Source organism: Somniosus microcephalus, chromosome 19 (assembly GCF_052327205.1).
Source record: "Somniosus microcephalus isolate GS21.2 chromosome 19, FLI_Smic_1.0, whole genome shotgun sequence".
NCBI lineage: Eukaryota > Metazoa > Chordata > Chondrichthyes > Squaliformes > Somniosidae > Somniosus > Somniosus microcephalus.
In genome coordinates, this window is record NC_141005.1 from 69,047,914 (window position 1) to 69,069,974 (window position 22,061).

The 22,061-nt window shown below is 47.0% G+C and overlaps 2 long non-coding RNA genes across 3 annotated transcripts in view; one reads left to right on the forward strand and one right to left on the reverse strand.

The window, feature by feature from the left end:
* Nucleotides 1-4,811: 4,811 nt before the first annotated feature.
* LOC147104607 (uncharacterized) lies at nucleotides 4,812-14,773 on the reverse strand. The gene is made up of 3 exons (XR_015072371.1): nucleotides 14,565-14,773; nucleotides 13,149-13,225; nucleotides 4,812-5,232 (listed from the first exon to the last, which is right to left on the reverse strand). It is a non-coding gene; the product is annotated as an uncharacterized LOC147104607 (long non-coding RNA).
* The window catches only part of LOC147104608 (uncharacterized), a 42,973-nt gene continuing 35,312 nt past the window's right edge, over nucleotides 14,401-22,061 (forward strand). For both annotated transcript variants that reach the window (XR_015072369.1, XR_015072370.1), the window contains exon 1: nucleotides 14,401-14,503. This is a non-coding gene — a long non-coding RNA (uncharacterized LOC147104608). The remainder of the gene's footprint in view (nucleotides 14,504-22,061) is intronic.

Here is a 22,061-nt window from a genome sequence, read left to right on the forward strand (position 1 = left end):
TTTTATTTCAGATTTCCAGCATCCGCAGTATTTTGCTTTTGTATTAGACTAACTCTCTCCTGGTTTAATCACTTTACATCTTTTAGTTTTCCCTTTATCTGTACTGCCTAAAGTACAATTTCTGACTGTTACTGTACTCTCTTCACTTTCATTTGTTTTTGAACGACTATTTGTACTACAATTTCCAACTGAGCCCTTTCCCCCCATTTACTAGTTTAAAGTCCTTGTGACCGCCCTATTTATTCTTTCCGCTGGTCCCAGACCTGTCCCAATGGTACAATTCCTTCCTGTCCCAATACTGGTGCCAGTGCCCCATGAAATGGAACCCCTTTTCCCCACACCACTCATTTAGCCACGTGATCACCTCCCTGATCAGCTTATCCCTACGCCAACTAGCACGTGGCTGAGGTAATAATCCAGAGATTGTAACCCTTGAGTCCTGTTCTTTAATTTAGCTCCTAGTTCCTGGTACTCCCCAAACAGGACCTCTTGCCTACTCTTCCCTATGCTGTTAAAGACATTTTTGTGCGGATCACCTCACTCAATGGGCAAATATGTTGCCAATGTGTCTTATGGCAATCAGATCAACCCCACATGCCACCACAGGTATCTCATCATACTAGGCAATGATGGGAAGACTGATGTGCACGCCAGGACACTTGTTGGTAACCACAGCAACTCCTTTGTTGTTCAGGGCAGTAGGAATTAAATGGTTCAATCAGATGGCAAAGTATGTAAATGAGACCAATCAATTTGTGGCAAAAAACATTGGAAAATCTAAACAGCAGACTAAGCAATATTTTCACAAAAAGTCAAGCCATTGAAATATGAGGCTGGTGATGTAGTGATGGTACTAAATTACAGTAAGAAAGAATACCTTTTTGAACCAAAATGGAAAGGACCTTTTACTTTTGTGGACATGCCAGGCCAGCCATTTACCCAATCTGGTGTATAGGTAAAGGTAACAAAAAGGTAACTAAATGGTACCATATCAACCAGCTTGTCAGTCCGAAGTGAAACTGATAACTAACATAATAATATGCTTGGTTTACAGAACTAAAACTGGAAATGGAGATTGGATGGTATTGGCTGCTCGGACTGATATCCGACCTGGGGGCGGGTCCACAGCCAACGATTCAAGCATGCAATATCATGGTTGATGGAGATGGAGTTCAGAGAGGAACCAACACACAGCTGGACCAGTCACTACTGGGACTATATGTACTGGGGACAGGAAGCTTATGAATTGTGGGCTGAATGAAACCATAGTAACAACTTACCAGATCCCTGAAGGGCCGGGACTTTGTATTCAATGTTCAGAATTGCATCACATGTCTCGGTGGTGTTGAAAGTGGCTGTTGTTATATTTATATTAAGATGTACTGTTTAAAGTGCATGCTTAGAAGGCTTAACCAATGCACTAATAATCTGGAGCTAGCTGCCCTTGCACAGGAAGAAGATGACGACTGGTGGTCCTGTTGAGGGAAGTGCTGAAAAAGAAGCCAGCAAGTGGTTGGTGGAACAATTAAACAACTGAAAGAAGCCCTGATGTCCATAACTCATCTGGTATACAAACAACATTACGAAGCCCACCTTTTGCTTCACCCCGGTGGAACAAACTCAAATTGGACACATTATGCTGCAACCACTACCCCAACATAATGAGGTTAGTTGGGAGATAATAATTATGAGAGATTGGCACTGACAGTGACAGACTCTCAAGGTGGGGGACTATATGAATTTTGGGCATAGAAGCAAAATGAATATCTTTTGCTTGGCAATATTCTTCTTCCTGCATTGCAAATCATCCAAAGTGATATTGTTTAGAACCACAGACTGCTGATGCAGGTCAGAAACTGATCAGATCATGGGGCCATTGCCCCAATTAGGATATGCTAATATTGGAGATTGGTCGGGACAATCGAGGAAGCAGGAACAAGCAGATGAGCCAGCAACATCCCAGATTGTGTGGAAGGCATCCCAGGTGAGATGTTAATATCAGATTGGCCAGAACAATGGAGACACCGAAGCTAATACATAGACTAGCTGCAAAATCACATTAATCATCTGGGATGGTTTCAATGTGATTTCATGTTCCTTTGAAGTGCCAGATACAAAATGACAGTTTAAGTTGAGCAATAGTCAAACAAAAAGGATGGCCATTATCTGTTAGACAGAGATGTTAACTACAGTTGAGATGGATCAGGAAATGGGATAGAGGTATTGATAAATGCAATTGACTTTCCAGCAGACGAGAATGCAGTCTGCAGCGTTCTTGTTCCCTATATTTTAAAAGCATAAGCCAGTCTGTAGTTCAAGTTGTAATGTCAAAACTAGGAGTCACGCCGAAGGAGTGTGGAGTCAAGACAAGAGAGGAAGGTACAGCTTGACGGGTGACTGGCGAAGGGACATTGGGCCTTACCCAGGAGAGGAGCGGGGAATATTATTCTTGCACTATTCTGTTAACTACCGCTTAAACACTTGCATAGAATCATAGAAATTTTTGGCACAGAAGGAGGCCATTCGACCCATTGGGCTGGATTTTGTCATGGGGCGGACTGGGGTCGTGTCATCTGCTTTTTGAGTTATCCACCCGATTCCAAATCGATATGGGAGATTGATGCCATTTTCACATAATTGGGCAATTGAGTTCCAGCGTGTGGGAACACATAGCCCAATTAGTTTTTTCAGTCTGAAACTCGCCTCCGATGACGTCATCAAGTGCTGCTGCATTTAAGGTCTGCAAGAAGCCTTGCTTCTTCTGCAGACTGCCAACCTTTTGGCCTTTGCATTGAGAGGGACCTGGAGGCAGAATGAGCAGCGGGAGACCTAAGTCTGCTCCCAGATTTGATGACGTCGCCCTGCAAGCTTTGGTGGAGGGAGCAAGAGCCAGTAAGGAGGTGCTCTTCCCTTCTTCAGGCAGGAAGAAGCCTCCCCAGCAGACGAAGGCTGTGTGGATCCAGGTGGCCCAGGAGGTCACCTCGTTGTCGATGATCCACAGAACCTGGCTTCAGTGAAGGAAGAGGTTTCATGACTTTCTGCGCACTGGAAAAGTGAGTATGACTTTGCCAGCACCCTCAATCTGCTCCCCATTGCCTCTCCTCACCAGCACTCAGCTTTAGCAACCACTTCCTCCACATCCCACTTGACACTCACATCCCTGCACCCTTACCCATTCCCTCTCTCTCTATGGCCACATTCACCTAACTATTTGACTATGCAGCCCTCACACTCCTTATCACTGTGATGCTATGAAAACAACTTACAAAACATAGGGAGGGCCCTTGGTCTTGCCAACTCACTCCATCTTTGTCTCCTTCTAAGCATCTATGCTATGGATTCTCTATGCTCACTGCTTCATTCTCACTCAAACTCCACTTGTCTCCCTCATTGCAGGAGAAGAGAGCTCACAATAAGAGGGAAAGAACGAGGACAGGAAGAGAGCCACCCTCAGTAGCCCTCCTCACCCCTTGGGAGGAGGCGGTCCTGGAGATCGTGGGACTCGAGGACGATGCGCAAGTGGGGGACGGACAGACGGGTGCACCAGAGAAAGCTGGTGACAGAATAGTTTTCCATCTCTCTCATTGACATTGCATGAGTCGCTGATAATGATTCTGAAGTTCTAACAGATGGACTTATGATCATCTGCAATATGCAATGTGCATGTAACCTTGGCCTCACATCTCTGACTCTTTCCTTTACTCCCCCACAGGACCATCGCAAGCACCCGTCCCCACTATCCAGGAGGAACAGCCTGAGCCTCCAGACTCCTCAGAGGAAGCTGCAACCTCTGAGGGCGCAGCGTCAGCAGAATTCAGCACACCCAGCACCAGCGCAGACACTCACACCTCGGTGGGACCATCGCAAGATAGAGTAGTGTTGTCACCTAGTGTATTACAGCTCACAAGTGAGCATCAGCAGATTGTGGAGACAGGGACAGCATTGGAGAGTTCTAGTCGGAGGACGCAGGACTCTCCCAGCTCGGCTCAGCTGCATGTCGGCCCTCTGCCTCTGGGTCCATCCAGAAGAACAGCGGTGCTGGAACTCCAGGAACAGGTGCAGGAGTCTCTGGCAGGATTTGTCTCCAGGGTCGCTGCGAGTGTGGAGCGAATGGAGGAGTCCATCGCGAACATGAGCAGAGCCTTTGTGGAGTCATTGGTGCATGAACGCAGCACCACGGAAAGGATGGCAACCTCCATGGAAAGGATGGCTACAGTAGACGAGAGGATGGCTACGGCCATGGAGGAGCTAAGTCGCCAGAGTGTAGAAAACCTGGTGAGTGTTCAGAATAGACTGACATCTCTGGAGGAGCGGTGGTCAGCTATTGAACAGAGAAACCAGACCTTCATGGAAGTCCTTCTGAGTAGGACTGCCAGTGCAGATACAGGTCCCCATGGCCCCCCTGATGTGCAGCAAGGTTCTCTCAAGCCACTTGCAAGCATTGAGGTGGACCTGACTCATGAGAGGGATGTTAGTGGCAGAGAACAAGGAAGTGGGGGCTCCTCTCCAAGCGCTCACACTTCCATGCCACTGCCAAGTCCTCGGTCAGAGCCCCACCAGAGTCCCCACCCAACTGAGATCGGCGTCTCAACCTCTGCACAGCCTCAGGAGCAGCAGACTGTTGCCAAGCCCTCACAGCTTCGCAACCCCAGAGGACGCCCGCCAAAGGTTTCGAGACAGGAGCAGCAAGAAAGTGAGAAAGTGAACAAGGGGCCTCCGCATCTGCTGAAGCCACAGGGGAAGCACCACGTATGAGCACGCGTAAGAGGAAGATAATGCACAAGTAGTCACAAAGATAGTCACTTGGGTGTAATGTGTTTAATTTTGAAAAGCCATCAGTTGCTTATTGGCATAAAAAATTCTGATGGTAAACTGTTGCAGTTGTGGAGTGTGTCATTTCGCTAATGGGACTTTCACATTGAGGGCTTAGGGCGACTTGCAATTGTCAGTATGGTGGGCAGAGTGATAGGAATCCGCAGGTTCTTGGCCATTGTCGAAAGTCTGATAAGAAGGTGCGAGGCAAAAGTGTTTGATTGTGCAGGCTAAGCAAATCTGGCCAAGATGAGTGTGTCCCTTGCATCCCGGGCAGCAATGTAGTCGCGCGCTGGCGCCTTCTGGCCTGTGCAGCTTCAGGTGGGTGAGCAGCAGCTTGGCACTCCTGTTGTTGCTGCTGCTGTTGGTGGTGCTGTTGCTCATGGTTCTGCTGCTGCTACGGCTGGTCTTAATCCGAATCTGATGTCCAGGAGGAAAGGAAATAAATGGTTCCCATGCTTCTGGTATATGTCTCAGTTGAGGAAGCGCTCAGTCAAGGTGGCGAGAGGGGTTTCCCAGGAGGTCACACTGGAGATGGGTGTCAGGCTCCAAACTTCCACAACAATGGGTATGCCTGCTAAAAGTTCCCCCAGACCTGAGACAACAAAGTTCTGCCACCTGCAAATGATGATTGCTGAAAACTCCTTTTTAATGGTGGAGCTGCAGCTGTTGGTAAGCAGTCAACTTGTGAGGCCGCCAGGATTCACTGGCGTGCTCCAGAGGAGACGTGCAGGATGTGGGAAAAGTGGTAAAATCAGAAAGGCCTCTCAAAATGGGATTATAGAGGCACTTAACTGGTTGTTAAGGGCCTTAAGGAGCTATCCTGCCTCTTGGAGGTGGGATGGAAATGGGGTAAGAAAACACGCATTTGGGAAAATTGCTCGGAGGCGGGATGGAGGCAGGATTGGGCCCGGCTGCCATTTTTTGCGATTTTACCACTTCACACGCCTCCAATCCCGCCTCCTCGGGCCTGGCAAAATCGAGCCCAAGAACTCTGTTTCTCTCTCCTGATCTGTTGAGTATTTGCAGCATTTTCTGTCTTCTCAGAGGCCTTCCTTTACCATCCGAGGCCTTCAAAGCATCCAGCAGTACTCCCTACACATCTATTGCACCAAGCCACTACCTCAATAAAATCAAAAAAATCCAGTCCAAAAGCTTAAATGCAAACTTACCTGAAAGATATGTGTGTCCCTTTAAGAGGTGCTGACATCGCCAGTGTCAGCCTGCTTGTTTGAATTCAGCCCTGGGGTCGAAGTTCGAAGTGGTGACGTTAAGTCGGCGTTGCACGCCGATTGACATCACCAGGCCGCCATTTATTTCTCCAGGGTGCTGCCAGTTACCGGCAGTGGAAAGGAAGGGAGGAAAATGCAGCCGCTGCTGGACCCACCATCAGCTGGCGAAAGAGCAGCGGCCGGCGTTTTAGCGCCATCATGGCGCTAACATGTGGTGCTGAGGAGATGAATTTCTAGCCCTCTGTCTTTGGCCCCTCAACTACATCATCTCTCTCCGGTGCTATATTAGTCACTTTGATCAATACAGCCAACCCACCACCCACCCCCCTCCTTTTTTTCCTCCCCTATCTCGCCTGAATACCTTGTAGCCAGGAATATTAAGTTCCCAATCCTCCCCTTCTTTGAGCCAGATCTTTGTTATTGCTGCCATCGTGGCTGGGTTTACCACTGTCAACCGGGGCTTTCACGGTGTCACAGCAGGCCAGCAATCTGTGCTCCAACAGATTGCTAGGAATGATGAGGCGCAGCACCGGGGGTGTGGCAGTGAGTCAGTGAAGCAGGACCCTGCTGTCCTCTTTCAAGATGACAGTATTCCTGTTCCCACCTCTGCCACTCCGCCATTGTCCTTGCCACTGCCTGTCAACCAGCCAGCCCAGACTGCTGGCGCCCATGCTAAGGTGGTGCAGTCTACAGCCGGACTTTCTAGGTCCAGAGCTGCTCAAGGTCGTCCTGTAAGGCCATCTGAAGTCTCCCGCATGGAATGTCAGCAGCCTTCCACCAGCCATGCTGCAACCACTGGGGGAGCACTTCATAGGAGCACTAGATTTGGAAAAGCCACACGAAAGACAGGCACTAAGGGATTGCACAAGGGTGATTACTTAATATTTTTCATGTAAACACGTGCGAATTGATTTGTGATAAATGTATTAATTTTGTTTGGAATCTTTTGTGGTGTCTCTCATTTCAGCTCTGTGCCCAGGAGGATGCTGAGACAGGGATGGTCTGATGGGGATGTGGCGAGCAACGGGGATCTAGGGTTACACTCATTGGAATTGGGTCTGATGAACTGTTCACGGAGAGCCCGTCCGGAAGGATGATTGGCTGCCTGCCACCTCCCTCCCTCCTCTTCCTCTTGCTCCTCATCGTCCTCCTCATACTCTTCCTCCTTGTCCTCCTTTCCCTCGTCCTCCTCCTGATGTGGTGCCACAATCCCTGGTGGTAAGAGCTGCACCCTCATGATGGCCAAGTTGTGAAGCATGCAGCAGACTACCACGAAATGGGACACCTGCTCTGCCGAGTACTGGAGGGCTCATCATGAGCGGTCCTTAATTAAAAATGTCCTAGTAAAGGATCCCCTTGGAATGAGTGACCATAACATGGTTGAATTCCATATTCAAGTAGAGGGTGAGAAGGTTGGATCTCAAACAAGCGTGCTGAGCTTGAATAAAGGAGACTATGAAGGTATGAGAGCGGAATTGATTAGAGTGGACTGGGAAAATAGATTAAAGGGTAAGATGGTACATGATCAGTGGTGTACATTTAAGGAGTTATTTTACAACTTCCAAAAAAAATATATTCCACTGAGGAAAAAAGGGTGTAAAAGAAAAGATAGCCATCCGTGGCTAAGTAAAGTAATTAAGGATAGTATCCGACTAAAAACAAGGGCATATAAGGTAGCCAAATCTAGTGGGAAGATAGAAGATTGGGAAGTCTTTAAAAGACAACAAAAAATAACTAAAAGATTGATTAAGAAAGAGAAGATAGATTATGAAAGTAAATTAGCAAAAAATATAAAAACGGATAGCAAAAGTTTCTATAGTTATATAAAAAGGAAAAGGGTGGCTAAAGTAAATGTTGGTCCCTTAGAGGATGAGACTGGGAAATTAATGGTGGGAAACATGGAGATGGCAATAACGCTGAACAAATATTTTGTATCAGTCTTTACGGTAGAGGACACTAAGAATATCCCAACACTGGACAAACAGGGGGCTCTAGGGGGAGAGGAGCTAAATACGATTAAAATCACTAAGGAAGTGGTACTTGGTAAAATAATGGGACTTAAGCCGGATAAATCCCCTGGACCTGATGGCTTACATCCTTGGGTCTTGAGGGAAGTGGCGGTAGGGATTGTGGATGCATTGGTAATAATTTTCCAAAACTCCCTGGACTCAGCAAAGGTCCCGGCAGATTGGAAAACTGCTAATGTAACTCCCTTATTTAAAAAGGGTAGTAGGCAGAAGGCTGGAAACTATAGACCTGTTAGCCTAACATCTGTGGTTGGTAAAATGTTATAGTCCATTATTAAGGAGACAGTAATGGGACATTTGGATAAACATAATTTAATAGGACAAACTCAGCATGGTTTCATGAAGGGGAAGTCATGTTTGACAAATTTGCTTGAGTTCTTTGAGGAAGTAACATACAGGGTGGATAAAGGAGAACCAGTGGACGTAGTGTATTTAGACTTCCAAAAGGTATTTGACAAGGTGCCATACAAAAGATTATTGCTCAAGATAAAAAATCACGGGATTGGGGGTAATATTCTGGCGTGGGTGGAGAATTGGCTCTCTAACAGAAAGCAGAGAGTTGGGATAAATGGTTCATTCTCAGACTGGCAATCAGTAACTAGTGGTGTTCCGCAGGGGTCAGTGCTGGGTCCCCAGCTCTTTACAATCTATATTAACGATTTGGAGGAGGGGACCGAGTGTAACATATCAAAGTTTGCAGATGATACAAAGATGGGAGGGAAAGTAGTGAGTGAGGAGGACATAAAAAACCTGCAAAGGGACATAGACAGGCTAAGTAAGTGGGCAGAGATTTGGCAGATGGAATACAATACTGGAAAGTGTGAGGTTATGCACTTTGGCAGGAAAAATCATAGAGCAAGTTATTATCTTAATGGCAAGAAACTGGAAAGTACTGTAGTACAAAGGGATCTGGGGGTCCTGGTGCACGAAACTCAAAAAGTTAGTATGCAGGTGCAGCAAGTGATCAAGAAGGCCAATGGAATGTTGGCTTTAATTGCTAGGGGGATAGAATATAAAAATAGGGAGGTATTGCTGCAGTTATACAAGGTATTGGTGAGACCGCACCTGGAATACTGCATACAGTTTTGGTGTCCATACTTAAGAAAAGACATACTTGCTCTCGAGTCAGTACAAAGAAGGTTCACTCGGTTAATCCCGGGAATGAGGGGGTGGTCATATGAGGAGAGGTTGAGTAGATTGGGACTCTACTCATTGGAGTTCAGAAGAATGAGAGGCGATCTTATTGAAACATATAAGATTGTGAAGGGGCTTGATCGGGTGGATGCGGTGAGGATGTTCCCAATGATGGGTGAAACTAGAACTAGGGGGCATAATCTTAAAATAAGGGGCTGCTCTTTCAAAACTGAGATGAGGAGAAACTTCTTCACTCAGAGGGTGGTAGGTTTGTGGAATTTGCTGCCCCAGAAAGCTGTGGAAGCTACATCATTAAATAAATTTAAAACAGAAATAGATAGTTTCCTTGAAGTAAAGGGAATTAAGGGTTACGGGGAGTGGGCAGGAAATTGGACATGAGTCTAGGTTCGGAATGGTCATGGCCCTGTGGGTAGTGGAGCGGGCCCAGGGGCCGTGTAGCTTGGTTCTGTTCCTACTTCTTGTGTTCTAATTCTGTGTTAGATTTCAGGAGATGGTTTTATTCCTATTCCTGGCTGGGGTGGAGATCGCCTTTACAGAAGGTAAGTACTGTAGAAAATATAGGGACAGAGTGATCTCCTGGAAGAGTTTCGATCGCCTAGATGGGTCGGAGAGGAATTTCCCAGATTTTTTCTCCCAAATTGGCCATTGGGTTTTTTATCTGGTTTTTCGCCTCTCCTGGGAGATCACATGGGTTCGGGTGGGATGGAGAGTGATAGAAGATTTGAGGTTAGGATCAGATCAGCCATGATCTTATTGAATGGTGGAGCAGGCTCGAGGGGCCGATTGGCCTACTCCTGCTCCTATTTCTTATGTTCTTATGTTCTTAAGGCAGTGGAACTGTTGCTTCAGTAGCCCAATGGTCTGCTCGATGAAGTTCCTGGTGGAAGCTTGGCTCTCATTATATGAGTGCTGAGCATGAGTGTTGCAGTTGCGGAGGGGAGTCATGAGCCAGGTGGACAGCGGATAGTCCTGGTCTCCGAGCAACCACCCTCGGGTTTGCTGTGGTGGCTGGAAGATTGCTGGCACACTGGATGATGCAGGATGAAGGCACCATGACTGCTGCCAGGATAGCGGGCATTGACATTGCGGAATCACTGTGTATGGTCGCACACCACCTGCACATTAAGTGAGTGACAGCCCTTGCGGTTACGGAAAATCTCAGGATTGTTATGCGGCGCCTGCAAAGCCACGTGGGTGCAGTCAATGGCGCCCTGCACCATGGGGAAGCCCGCTATCCTGGCAAAGCCACATGCACACTTGTCCTGCTTCTCTCTGCTCAGAGAGAAGACAACATAGTTCCTTCTCCTGGTGTAGAGAGCCTCAGTGACCTCCCGGATGCAGCAATGGACGGCAAACTGAGATGTTAGCTATGTCTCCTGCTGCAGACTGGAAGGATCCGCTGGCGAAGAAATTGAGGGCCACACTGACCTTGAAGCCACTGGGAGAGCCATGCTCTCAGGCTGCAGGTGTGGTTGCAGGAGGTGGCAGAGTTCTGTGAGCACCTCCTTGCTGAAACGGAGCCTCCTAACACACTGCTCCTCGCTTAAGTGGAGGTAGGAGAAGTGCATTTGGAGGACCCTAGGTGGGTAAGGCCTCCTGTTGAGAGCCCTCCTGGTCCACCTCCTCCCTCTGCACACATGTTCCCACCTTCCTCGCAGCCTCCACTCCCTCTGCCGCAGATCCTGGAGCATGAGGTCACGTGCCAGTGCAGCCCTCATGACTGTGAGCAAGTGTTGCGAGCAGAAGCCTTTAAAAAATAATGAAGGTGTTCTGCACTTGCAATACACTCCCTGTTACCAAAGAACCTTGAAAGAAGTTAATAAAGCCGGTGGAGTTGCAGAAAGTAGCACAGAGCCAGTCAAACTGCATAACCATGTCAGATGCAACTGATTGTTGATGATCCCTTTAAATATCGTTGCTGGAGCCTCCTTCCTGCAGTTGAACTCTTGCTCTCCCTGTTGTTGTTTAGGCATGCCGATAAGTTGAACGGTGAAATCCAATATTGCAGATCAGATGTCAAGTGAGCGTTGCACACCCACTGACGTCAAAATCTGGTTCCTTTCAATTCCTCCAGCGATTATGTTTATTGGCAGTGCTATTGACCCTCGCAAAATTGTGGCTGCCATGGGACCCACCACCAGCTGGCGGAAGAGCACCAACCACCATTTTTCGTCATATCATGGTGGTAATGGGTGGTGTTAAACACCCAAATTGTTAGCCGTATATCTTTTGTCATCCAGGGAGCTCTAGCTTTCTCTCTCATACCAATGTGTCTATGCTGTACCCGAACCATCTACAGGAAGCCAGGACCTTCTACAATGTTCCCAACCCTGAGAGTCCTCAGTGCCTCCAGTGCCTTCAGACCCTCCTCAGTACCTCCAGACCCTCCTCAGTGCCTCCAGTGTCTTCAGACCCTCCTCAGTACCTCCAGACCGTCCTCAGTGCCTCCAGTGTCATGCGTCAAGAATCACACTTCATTCACTCAAATATCATATTCAGAAAATTTAAACAAATCTCAATCCAAGAGCTTCATAGCTTACCAATCAGAATAACAATAATCAACTCTACACAAACAAATGAGCTACTCCCAGGTAAACAACACAATTTATAACATAACAAACATGCAAAAACATTCAAAACAGAAGTTGATAGATTTCTGACTATTAAGGGCATCAAGGGATATGGCGATAGGGCCGGTGAATGGAGTTGAGGCAGAAGATCAGCCATGATCTCATTGAATGGCGGAGCAGGCTTGAAGGGCAGAATGGCCGACTCCTGCTCCTATTTCTTATGTTCTTATATTCTTATGTTTGTATTAGAAATTTGCTAAATATCTTCCAATTTTCCCATAAATGTTCTGCCATGAGGCATAAGTTTTGCCATGAGCCTGGGGCTTGAGCTTTGCTCTGAGGCCACTATCAGCACTCCTGTGTGACAGGTTTTTGGCTGTCTGGTTCAATGCCACAGATATCCTGCAGAGGAGTTTTACCAGAATGGTACCAGGGATGAAAGACTTCAGTTACGTGGAGAGACTGGAGAAACTGGGGTTGTTCTCCTTACAGCAGAGAAGGTTAAGGGGAGATCTGATAGAGGTGTTCAAAATCTTGATGGGTTTTGATAGAGTAAATAAGGAGGGTTGGTAACCAGAGGACACAGATTTAAGGTGATTGGCAAAAGAACCAGAGGCGACATGCGGAAAAACACTTGTTAAGCAGCGAGTTGTTGTGATCTGGAATGCACTGCCTGAACAGATGGTGGAAGCAACTTCAATAATAAATTTCAAAAGGAAATTGGATAAAAACTTGAAGGGAAAAATTTGCAGGTCTGTGGGGAAAGAGCAGGGGAGCGAGACTAATTGGATAGTTCTTTCAAAAAACCGGCAGAGGCATGATGGGCTGAATACCCTCCTTCTGTGTTGTATGATTCTATCATTCTGATTTGCCCAACCAACCCGGCCATCTTGAGGGCTTCTACATCCATCACTTATTTCAAGTGCTTACTGGCCTCCCCACCTGTGTTAGTGCTTCCTGTCCCGTTGCTCACCCACCCCAAGTTCTTGCCCGCCTGCCTGTGCACAGTTTCTGCCCTACCTCTTACCCACCCATCGACCCGCAGACCCGCGCACTTACCCACCCCACTTGTCTCTCCACCCACATTGTCTCCCCACCTCCCTGCATGCCCGACCCTAGAGCTTTGTTCTACTGATATATGTGAGGCCTCACCAGGGCCTGGTGTCTCCCAAAACCGATTCCACCGCCCGCCCCCCACCCCCCGCCCACACCAAAACTCTCATAAATGTTCTTTGTTTCCTGGATTTTAATCCAATAACTTGTTTCGTTCCACCTTTTACCCTGAATTCCAATTGATATTCCTTTAATTAGGCCTCATTTTATATGAACCTTCCATTACTGTACCCGCTGACCTGTACACCTCCTCTCTGGTATCTTTCAACAATGCCTTCCGACGTATGGAGATTGAGGAGCTGATCCTCTCCGGCTGCTAATGATAGGAAGTAAGAGGGGAGACCATTAACACTGGGCCAATAACCCATTACTTCACTCTAGGATTACCTGGGCCTTCCCCAAACTGGCTGACCTGGGCCTAGGGCTGGGCCTGCTAGCATTCCCATGGAAACGAGGCAGCAGGGATACATTCCTGGCTCTTCAGTCCCATTTCCCTGTCCTTGTTTTATTCGCTGTGACGATTCCTGTTCAATTTGAAGGGAAATCTCACTGTTAAACCATTTAAATTCTTGGGGTAATTCTCAACTAAGGATTCATTCCTTCGTTTACTCACAGCCTGAAGTCACTCTTTGTCTCCTCGATGACTTTTCCCTGATATTGTCAAGAAGAATTATCTCTTCGTTTATAATTTGATTAATTTAAGGCCTGAATTCTGTAAACAAACAGTTTTTGATCGCCACAGATTCGGATCAATTTACAAACTGAATGCTGGAAACAAATGGTTTTGAGCACCACAGATCCTGATGGGTTTAAAAACTGAGTTGTGTTAACAAACTATTTTGACCTCCACAGATTCTGAAGACTTTGGTAAGCTTTAAACAAACTTGCCCTTACTTGTCGAGAGCGTTTCAGCATCTGCACTTCAGCTACTGGTGAAAACCACCTCCCTCTGGGTTGCCATGGTTTTCACTGTGATGTCATGTGACATAACCTCCTCAGTTATAATGTGGAGGGTGATGTAGGCCCGAGGTTGAGAGCCCATATAAGGACAGCAAGCTGTTTGAGGCTGGCTGGGGTTAAGCGCAGAGCTGAGATACATTGGGAGCAATTTTAACCTAAGCCACCCGTCAGGAAACTGACGGGAGCTAGTTGAACGCTGGTTTCTCACCCTGCCTGATCGCACTCTCCATTGAAGTCATCATGTTGGGCATAAACACCAGCATAGACCTGATGGGCTGAATGGACTGTTTCTGTGCTGTAAATTTTATGGGGGAGAAATTCGGTGGGTTAGCATCTCCCGTTAGCGCCACTGGGGGGGGGGGCGATAACGGGACGCTAACGACTTAACACCCGGGCGTGGCGAGATGAACAACTCCCGCTAACTTGACTGGGAGGTTTGCGGCAGCGGTAACGCTTTGCATCATGATCTCCTGCGCCTGGAGATCGTGACGTCATTGCCGTGTGCATCACCCCGGACCTGAACTTCGGTTCCGCCCCCTACAGCATCGCCGGGTGAAAACACCAGCAGCTGTAGGACGTGTTGTTCGGGAGGCCAAGAACTTTGGGGGCGGAAGTTAAAAGGGAGGTTGCCGAGGTAAGTAACAACATTTATTAAATTTTTAAAAAAATGTTGTTTGAATATTTTTTCAATTCACCTGGGCCGCGATCGATCAGTCTGGCACTCTACTGGAAGGCATGGGGCTGATCGGGCCGGATCGTGGCCGCCGTCGGGGGCCAGCTAACTGGTCCCAATGCAGAGCCTGCAGCGATGGCCCTTCCCTATAACGGAGGGAAGGAGCTTGGATCGCGGCAGTGCTGCACGGGACATTGTGCAGCGCTGCACCACTACCGTCCCGCCTGCATCCTTCAGTGCTCCAGGAAGGAAGTGGGGCGCTTGATTTAGTGCTCCATTTCCTTCCTGGAGCGCTAAACCCAATTTCGTGAAAGCTGGGGATCATTAGCGCCTGGAGCTAAATTTCCCAGCTTTCAAAAGTTACCGCCCCCAAACGGGGCGATAATGAATTTCTCCCCCCTATGCAATTCTATGTAAATGTTGCTTCATTTCCCCATATCCTGGACTCTGGAGTGGCCCATTTTGTGAAACTGATGAAGTGGAGGAGGGAATGGTGAGCTGTTACTGCGAGGCTGACAAAAGGGACATTAAGCTGATTGCCCACAGTCTGCATGGTCAGCTCATTTCAATAATTACCATAAGATCATGGCATCATTTTGAGTTTGTGACAGTAGCTGGTGTAATGTGGAATGCGAGAAAGTGGCAGGTGAACTGATACGGGAAGAGGGAGTAATTTTAACCTCACCCTCCAAGCGGGAAACTGATGCGATCGGATTGGCCACCAGAGGTTGTGCTGCTGAATGGATAAGGCATTGTGGTGAGTGGGGAATGAGGTTGCTGGTGAGTGGGGAAGGGGTTGTGGTAGTGAGTGGGTGGTAAAATCTCTATGATGAGACGTGTTGAAAAGGTTCAGATGGAAAGATTGTGTGGTGGGTTGGACTGTGGGGCCAATATCGGGTGCAGTCTACTGGCTAATAAAATTTGGCCTAGGCTCTGCACTACTTGAAGGGGAGGTGCTTTGTTGAAGATGCACTCCATTGTCAATGTGGATAAATCCATGGCCCAGCAGGCAAGAGAGAGGGCACATGGTGAGTCACCGGGCATGAGTGGGCTGCGGCCAGGCCCAGGGGAAAGGGCAGCTCGGGTGACCTTCAGAAGAAAGATGATGGCCATGCACATGGAAATGCTTGGTGCAATGCCAAGCCTGCCAGAGAGCCTCTTGTCAGTGTTAAGGAGCATGGAGGAGTCCGGCTCCAACATTGCACGGGGCTTTGCGCGGAGCTTGGAGCCCATGATTTCCAGGATGGAAATAATGGGCGACTCCATTGGAGCACTTGTGGATCCAACCATGATACTGGGTGTGATGGGTGATGTTGCAGCATCCATTACAGCACAGGCGGAAGCGACCCAATGTCTCAGTGCTGTAGTGGAAGCTCAGACTGGTCTCATGCAGGCTCAGCTTGGTGCCACGTAAGGTCAGACTGCTTCCATGCAATCTTAGCTTGCTGCCATGCGAGCTCAGACATGCCATGATGGCTGCGCTTATGAGTATCAAAAGGGGTTTGCAAGGTGTCACAGCAGTCCAGCAATCTGTGCTCCAACAGATGGCTAGGATTGCTGAGGTGCCGCCCCGGGGGAGTGGGAGTGGGTCTGTGGAGCAAGAACCGGCTGTCCTCTCTCAGGATGACAGCATTCCTACTCCCACCCATGCCACTCCACCAGTGCCCTTGCTGCTGCCTGTCAGCCAGCTAGCCCAGACTGCTGCTGCCCATGCCAAGGTGGTGCAGTCTATGGCTGGGTCTTCTAGGCCCAAAGCGGCTCGAGGTCGTCCTGCAAGGCCATGTGCAGTCTCCCCCACGGAAAGTCAGCAGCCTTCAACCAGCTATGCTGCAGCCACTGGGGTAGCACTGCGTCGGAGCACCAGCGTAGGCAAAGGAACACGAAAGACAGACACTAAGGGAATTGCTCAAGGGTGATTAGTTGACGTTGTTGTGTAGTTTGGCATTGATTAATTTCTAAATTATGTTTGGAATGTTTGTGGTGGCTTTCATTTCAGCTTTGTGCACAAGAGGACGCTGTGATGTTCCTTGACAGAGGGATGGTAAGGTGGAGAAATGTTGAGCAATGGGGATGCACAAAGTCAGAATTACCCACACTGTGCCCACTTCCGGCAGAATTTTTGACAGAAGTCAAAACGGGTAGACACATGACAGGTCTCGGCCCTGAACGGGTGCAGTCTAATGACCAATAGGTTTTGGCCTAGGCTCACTCCACCACTTAAAGGGGAGGTGCTTTGTTGCACAAGCAGCTCATCCTCCCTTTGGAGCAAGCCATGGCACAACAACCTAGAGAACGAGCTAGAAGATTTTCAGATGCTGCACTGGAGGCCTTGGTCCTGACGGTGCAACAAAGGTGGGCTGTCCTTCACCCACAGGGAGGCAAGAGGCCATCCAAAGTCATGTGCAGAGGGATGCGAGAACATAATAACTAGGAGCAGGAGTAGGCCATTTGGCCCCTCAAGCCTGCTCCACCATTCAATGAGATCATGGCTGATCTTCTGCCTCAACTCCATTCACCAGGCTTATCGCCATATCCCTTGATGCCTTTACTAGTCAGAAATCTATCAACTTCTATTTTGAATATACCCAATAACTGAGCCTCCACAGCCCTCTGGGGTAGAGAATTCCAAAGATTCACCATCCTCTGTGTGAAGAAATTTCTTCTCATCTCAGTCCTGAATGGCCTACCCTTTATCCTAAGGCTGTGGCCCCTGGTTCTAGACTCCCCAGCCAAGGGAAACATTCTCCCAGCATCCACCCTATCAAGCCCTGTAATAATTTTGTATGCTTCAATGAAATCTCCTCTCATTCTTCTGAATTCAAGAGAATACAGGCCTAGTTTACTCAATCTCTTCTCATACGACAGTCCCGCCATCCCAAAAATCAATCTCGTGAACCTTCGTTGCAGTCCCTCTATGGCAAGTATATCCTTCCTTAGGTAAGGAGACCAAAATTGTACACAATGCTTCAGGTGTGGCCTCACCAAGGCCCTATATAATTGGAGTAAGACTTCTTTACTCCTGCACTCAAATCCTCTTGTAATGAAGGCCAGCATACCATTTGCCTTCCTAATGGCTTGCTGCACCTGCACATTCACTTTCAGTGACTCATGTTCAAGGACACCCAGGTCCCTTTGAGCATCTGCATTCCCCAATCTTTCACCATTTAAGAAATACTCTGCCTTTCTGTTTTTTCTACCAAAGTGGATAACCACATTTATCCACATTATATTCCATCTGCCATGTTCTCGCCCACTCACTGAGCCTGTCAAGATCCCCTTGAAGCCTCTTCACATCCTCTTCACAACTGACACTGCCACCTAGCTTTGTATCATCAGTAAATTTGGAAATGTTACATTTAGTCCCCTCATCCAAATCATTGATATAGATTGTGAATAGCTGGGGCCCAAGCACCGACCCTTGTGGTACCCCACTAGTCACATCCTGCCATCCTAAAAAAGACCCATTTATCCCTACTCTTTGTTTTCTGTTTGTTAACCAATTCTCAATCCATGCTAGTATATTACCCCCAATTCCATGTGCCCTAATTTTGTTCACCAACCTCTTGTGTGGGACCTTATCGAATGCCTTCTGAAAATCCAGATGCACCACATCTACCAGTTCTCCTTCGTCTACTCCACTAGTTACATCGTCAAAGAACTCCAATAGGTTTGTCAAACAGGATTTCCCTTTCATAAATCCATGTTGACTCTGCCCAATTTTACTATTAGTTTCTAAGTGCCCAGTTATTGCATCCTTTATAATAGATTCCAGCATTTTCCCAACTCTTAATGTGAGGCTAACAGGTCTGTAATTCCCCATTTTCTCTCTCCCTCCTTTCTTAAATAGCGGGGTTACATTTGCTATCCTCCAATCTGCAGGAACCATTCCAGAATCTATAGAATTTTGGAAGATGACAACCAATGCATCCACTATTCCAATGGCCACCTCTTTCAAAACCCTAGGATGTAGTTCATCCAGTCCTTGGGATTTATCGACTTTTAGTCCTATTAATTTTGCTAGTACTGTTTTTTTACTAATAATAATTTCTTTAAGTTCCTCATTCTCGCCACACCCTTGGTTTTCTCGTATTTCTGGGAGGTTTTTGTGTCTTCCTCCGTGAAACATAGAAACATAGAAACATAAAAGATAGGAGCAGTAGGCCATTCGGCTCCTCGAGCCTGCTCCGCCATTCAATGAGATCATGGCTGATCATCCAAATTCAGTACCCTGTCCCTGCTTTCTCCCCATATCGCTTGATCCCTTTAGCCTTAAGAAATGTATCTAACTCCTTCTTGAATATATTTAATGAATTGGCCTCAACTGCCTTTTGTGGTAGAGAATTCCACAGGTTCACCACTCTCTGGGTGAAGAAATTCCTCCTCATGTCTGTCCTAAATGGCTTACCCCTTATCTTCAGACTGTGACCCCTGGTTCTGGACTCCCCCGCCATCGGGAACATCCTTCCTGCATCTAGTCTGTCTAGTCCTGTTAGAATTTTATAAGTTTCAATGAGATCCCCTCTCATTCTTCTAAACTCCAGCAAATATAAGCCCAATTGACCCAATCTCTCCTCATACGTCATTCCTGCCATCCCAGGTATCAGTCTGGTGAATCTTCGCTGCACTCCCTCCATGGCAAGAACATCCTTCCTCAGATAAGGCGACCAAAACGGCACACAATACTCAAGGTGTGGTCTCACCAAGGCCCTGTACAACTGCAGCAAGATATCCTTGTTCCTGTACTCGAATCCTCTAGCTATGAAGGCCAACATACCATTTGCCTTCTTAACCACCTGCTGCACCTGCATGCTTACCTTCAGCGACTGGTGCACAAGGACACCCAGGTCTTGTTGCACTTCCCCTTCTCCCAATCTATTGTCATTCAGATAATAATCTACCTTCCTGTTTTTGCCACCAAAGAGGATAACCTCGCATTTATCCACATTATACTGCATCTGCCATGCATCTGCCCTGTAAGAATTCGCAATAATTTACAGTTCTGAAGATTCATGTTTTTGATTAAAGGATCCCTGAGCGAGGTGCTTTTAAGTTTCCAAAGATAAAATGGCTGTCACCACATGGACAAAAGAGGTTTGGAATGCAGCTTTCTGTGTCTGGAAGTAAGGTTCAATGAAGACAAAGGACAATGCTTTGTTTACAAAGCAACTGAATGCTATTAGCATTTGTTTAGATACACCTGAAACTGCAGAAGAGACGTTTGCACCTTGAATGGGAAGCGTTAACTTTAAATGGGTTTCCAATCACCCAGTACTGGACTATAGAGCAGATGTAGCTCCCTTTTGTTTCAGCACAGGGAGCTCTGAAAATCACATTAACTCAATCTAACCACTTTGAGTTAGCCTATCACAGCTTTGGGGCTAATTTTGCACACAGCCCTTGCAAGGCACGGATGTGAGGGGCTCACCAGGTATAAAAAAAGGGCTGAGCAGCCAGCTCGCTCTCTTGGCTCTTGGCTCTTGACTCTTGACTTCCTGGGACGATAAGGTGAGCTCTCTCTCTCTCTCTCTCTCTTCGCTGGACCATGTGAGCAGAGATTTTCTGACTCTCAACAAGGCAACCTAGCAGGAGTTAAGTGGGGATGGTGATTTAAGGGAATTGCTAAGATTGTTTAAATACATTGTAGCCATCGTATCCCTCGTTTTTGCCGTGTGTACCCCCTTGATATATAGTTTTACAATTTTACTGTGTTCGTGTGGGATAGTTAGATATTGTGATTGTAGTTTCTTTTAGTTAATAAAGCTTGATTTTTTTCTCTCATCCAAACCACGTGTTCCGTTTTAATATCATTAATTATAAGTTCCTCCACTCAACTAAAGGAGGGGTAGCGATTCGAAACCGCTGTTTTAAAATTGGTTTTATTGGAATTGGTCTGATGTGCAGGCAAAGGCTGCAAGACCAGGAAAATTGCTTTAAACCAGTTTAAACGAAGCCCCCGAAATCCTTACAGCCCAATCACCCAACCTGTCCATATCATACTGGAGTTTCTCGGCATCCTTCTCACAGCACACATGCCCACCCAGCTTTGTGTCGTCTGCAAACTTGGAGATATTACATCTAGTTCCCTCGTCTAGATCATTAATATATATTGTGAATAGCTGGGGTCCTAGGACCGATCCCTGCGGTACCCCACTAGTCACTGCCTGCCACTCGGAAAAAGACCCGTTTATTCCAACTCTTTGCTTCCTGTCTGCCAACCAGTTCTCTATCCAAGTCAGTACCTTACCCCCAATCCCATTCTGTGAAGACAGAAGCAAAGTATTTATTTAATTTCTCTGCCATTTCCTCATTCCCCATTATAAATTATCCTGTCTCTGACTGTAAAGGACTTACATTTACCTTCTCCAGTCTTTTGCTTTTCACATACCTATAGAAGCTTTCAGAATCCATTTTTATATTTTTGGTTAGTTTGTGCTCATATTCCATTTTCCCTTTCTTTATCAATTTCTTAGCCCCCCTTTGCTGATTTCTAAAAAGATCTCTATCCTCAGGTTGACCGCTTTTTCTGGCAACTTTATAAGCTTCCTCCTTTGACTTAATACTAGCTTTAATTAATTTTATTAGCCATGGTTGGATCACTTTTCCTTTTGGGCTTTTATGCCCTAGAGGAATATATGTTTGTTGCAAATTATGCATTATTTCCTTGAATGTTAGCCATTGTATGTCCACCTTCATACCTTTTACTGTAGCCTCCCAATCTACCATGGTCAACTTGTCCCTCATACCCTTGTAGTTTCCTCTGTTTAGATTGACGACCTTAGTTTCAGATTGGACTACATCACCCTCAAACTTAATGTAAAATTCAATCATATTATGGTCACTTGTCCCTAAAGGCCCCTTTACCACAAGATTATTGATTAGCCATTTCTCATTACACAGTACCAGATCGAGAATAGCCTGTTCCCTGGTTGGTTCCTCCACATACTGCTCCAGGAAACCATCTCGCATGTAATCCAAGAATTCATCCTCCACACCATTAGTGGTAATTTAATTTTCCCAATCAATGTGTAGATTAAAGCCCCCCATGATTACCGTATTGGAAGAGATTACTGAATCCGTCACCCCACCAGAGTGGTCCCAAGGACCTGGATCCAGTGCCGAAAAAAGTTTAATGACCTCACACGGCTGGTCAAGGTGAGTGAAGGCTTCAGCAAATGCCATATCCCAACATCTGCACCACAATCCTCACACTGCTCAATGCACCACACGCCCAGCACTCACCTACCACCAATCTCTAGCAATCACCACTCATACCTCACAATCATAGCTTCACTTCACCCTCACACACTTACCACTGCTGCAATGCTCATACCCACATCTCACACCGCGCACGCACTGACAGCTATTCAACAATGGCAGGCACATCACCCAAACACATTGCACTTATGTGGCTGGTCCAGTTAAGTTTCTGGTCAATGGTGACCCCCAGGATGTTGATGATGGGGGATTCAGCGATGGTAATGCCGTTGAATGTCAAGGAGCAGTAGTTAGACTCTCGCTT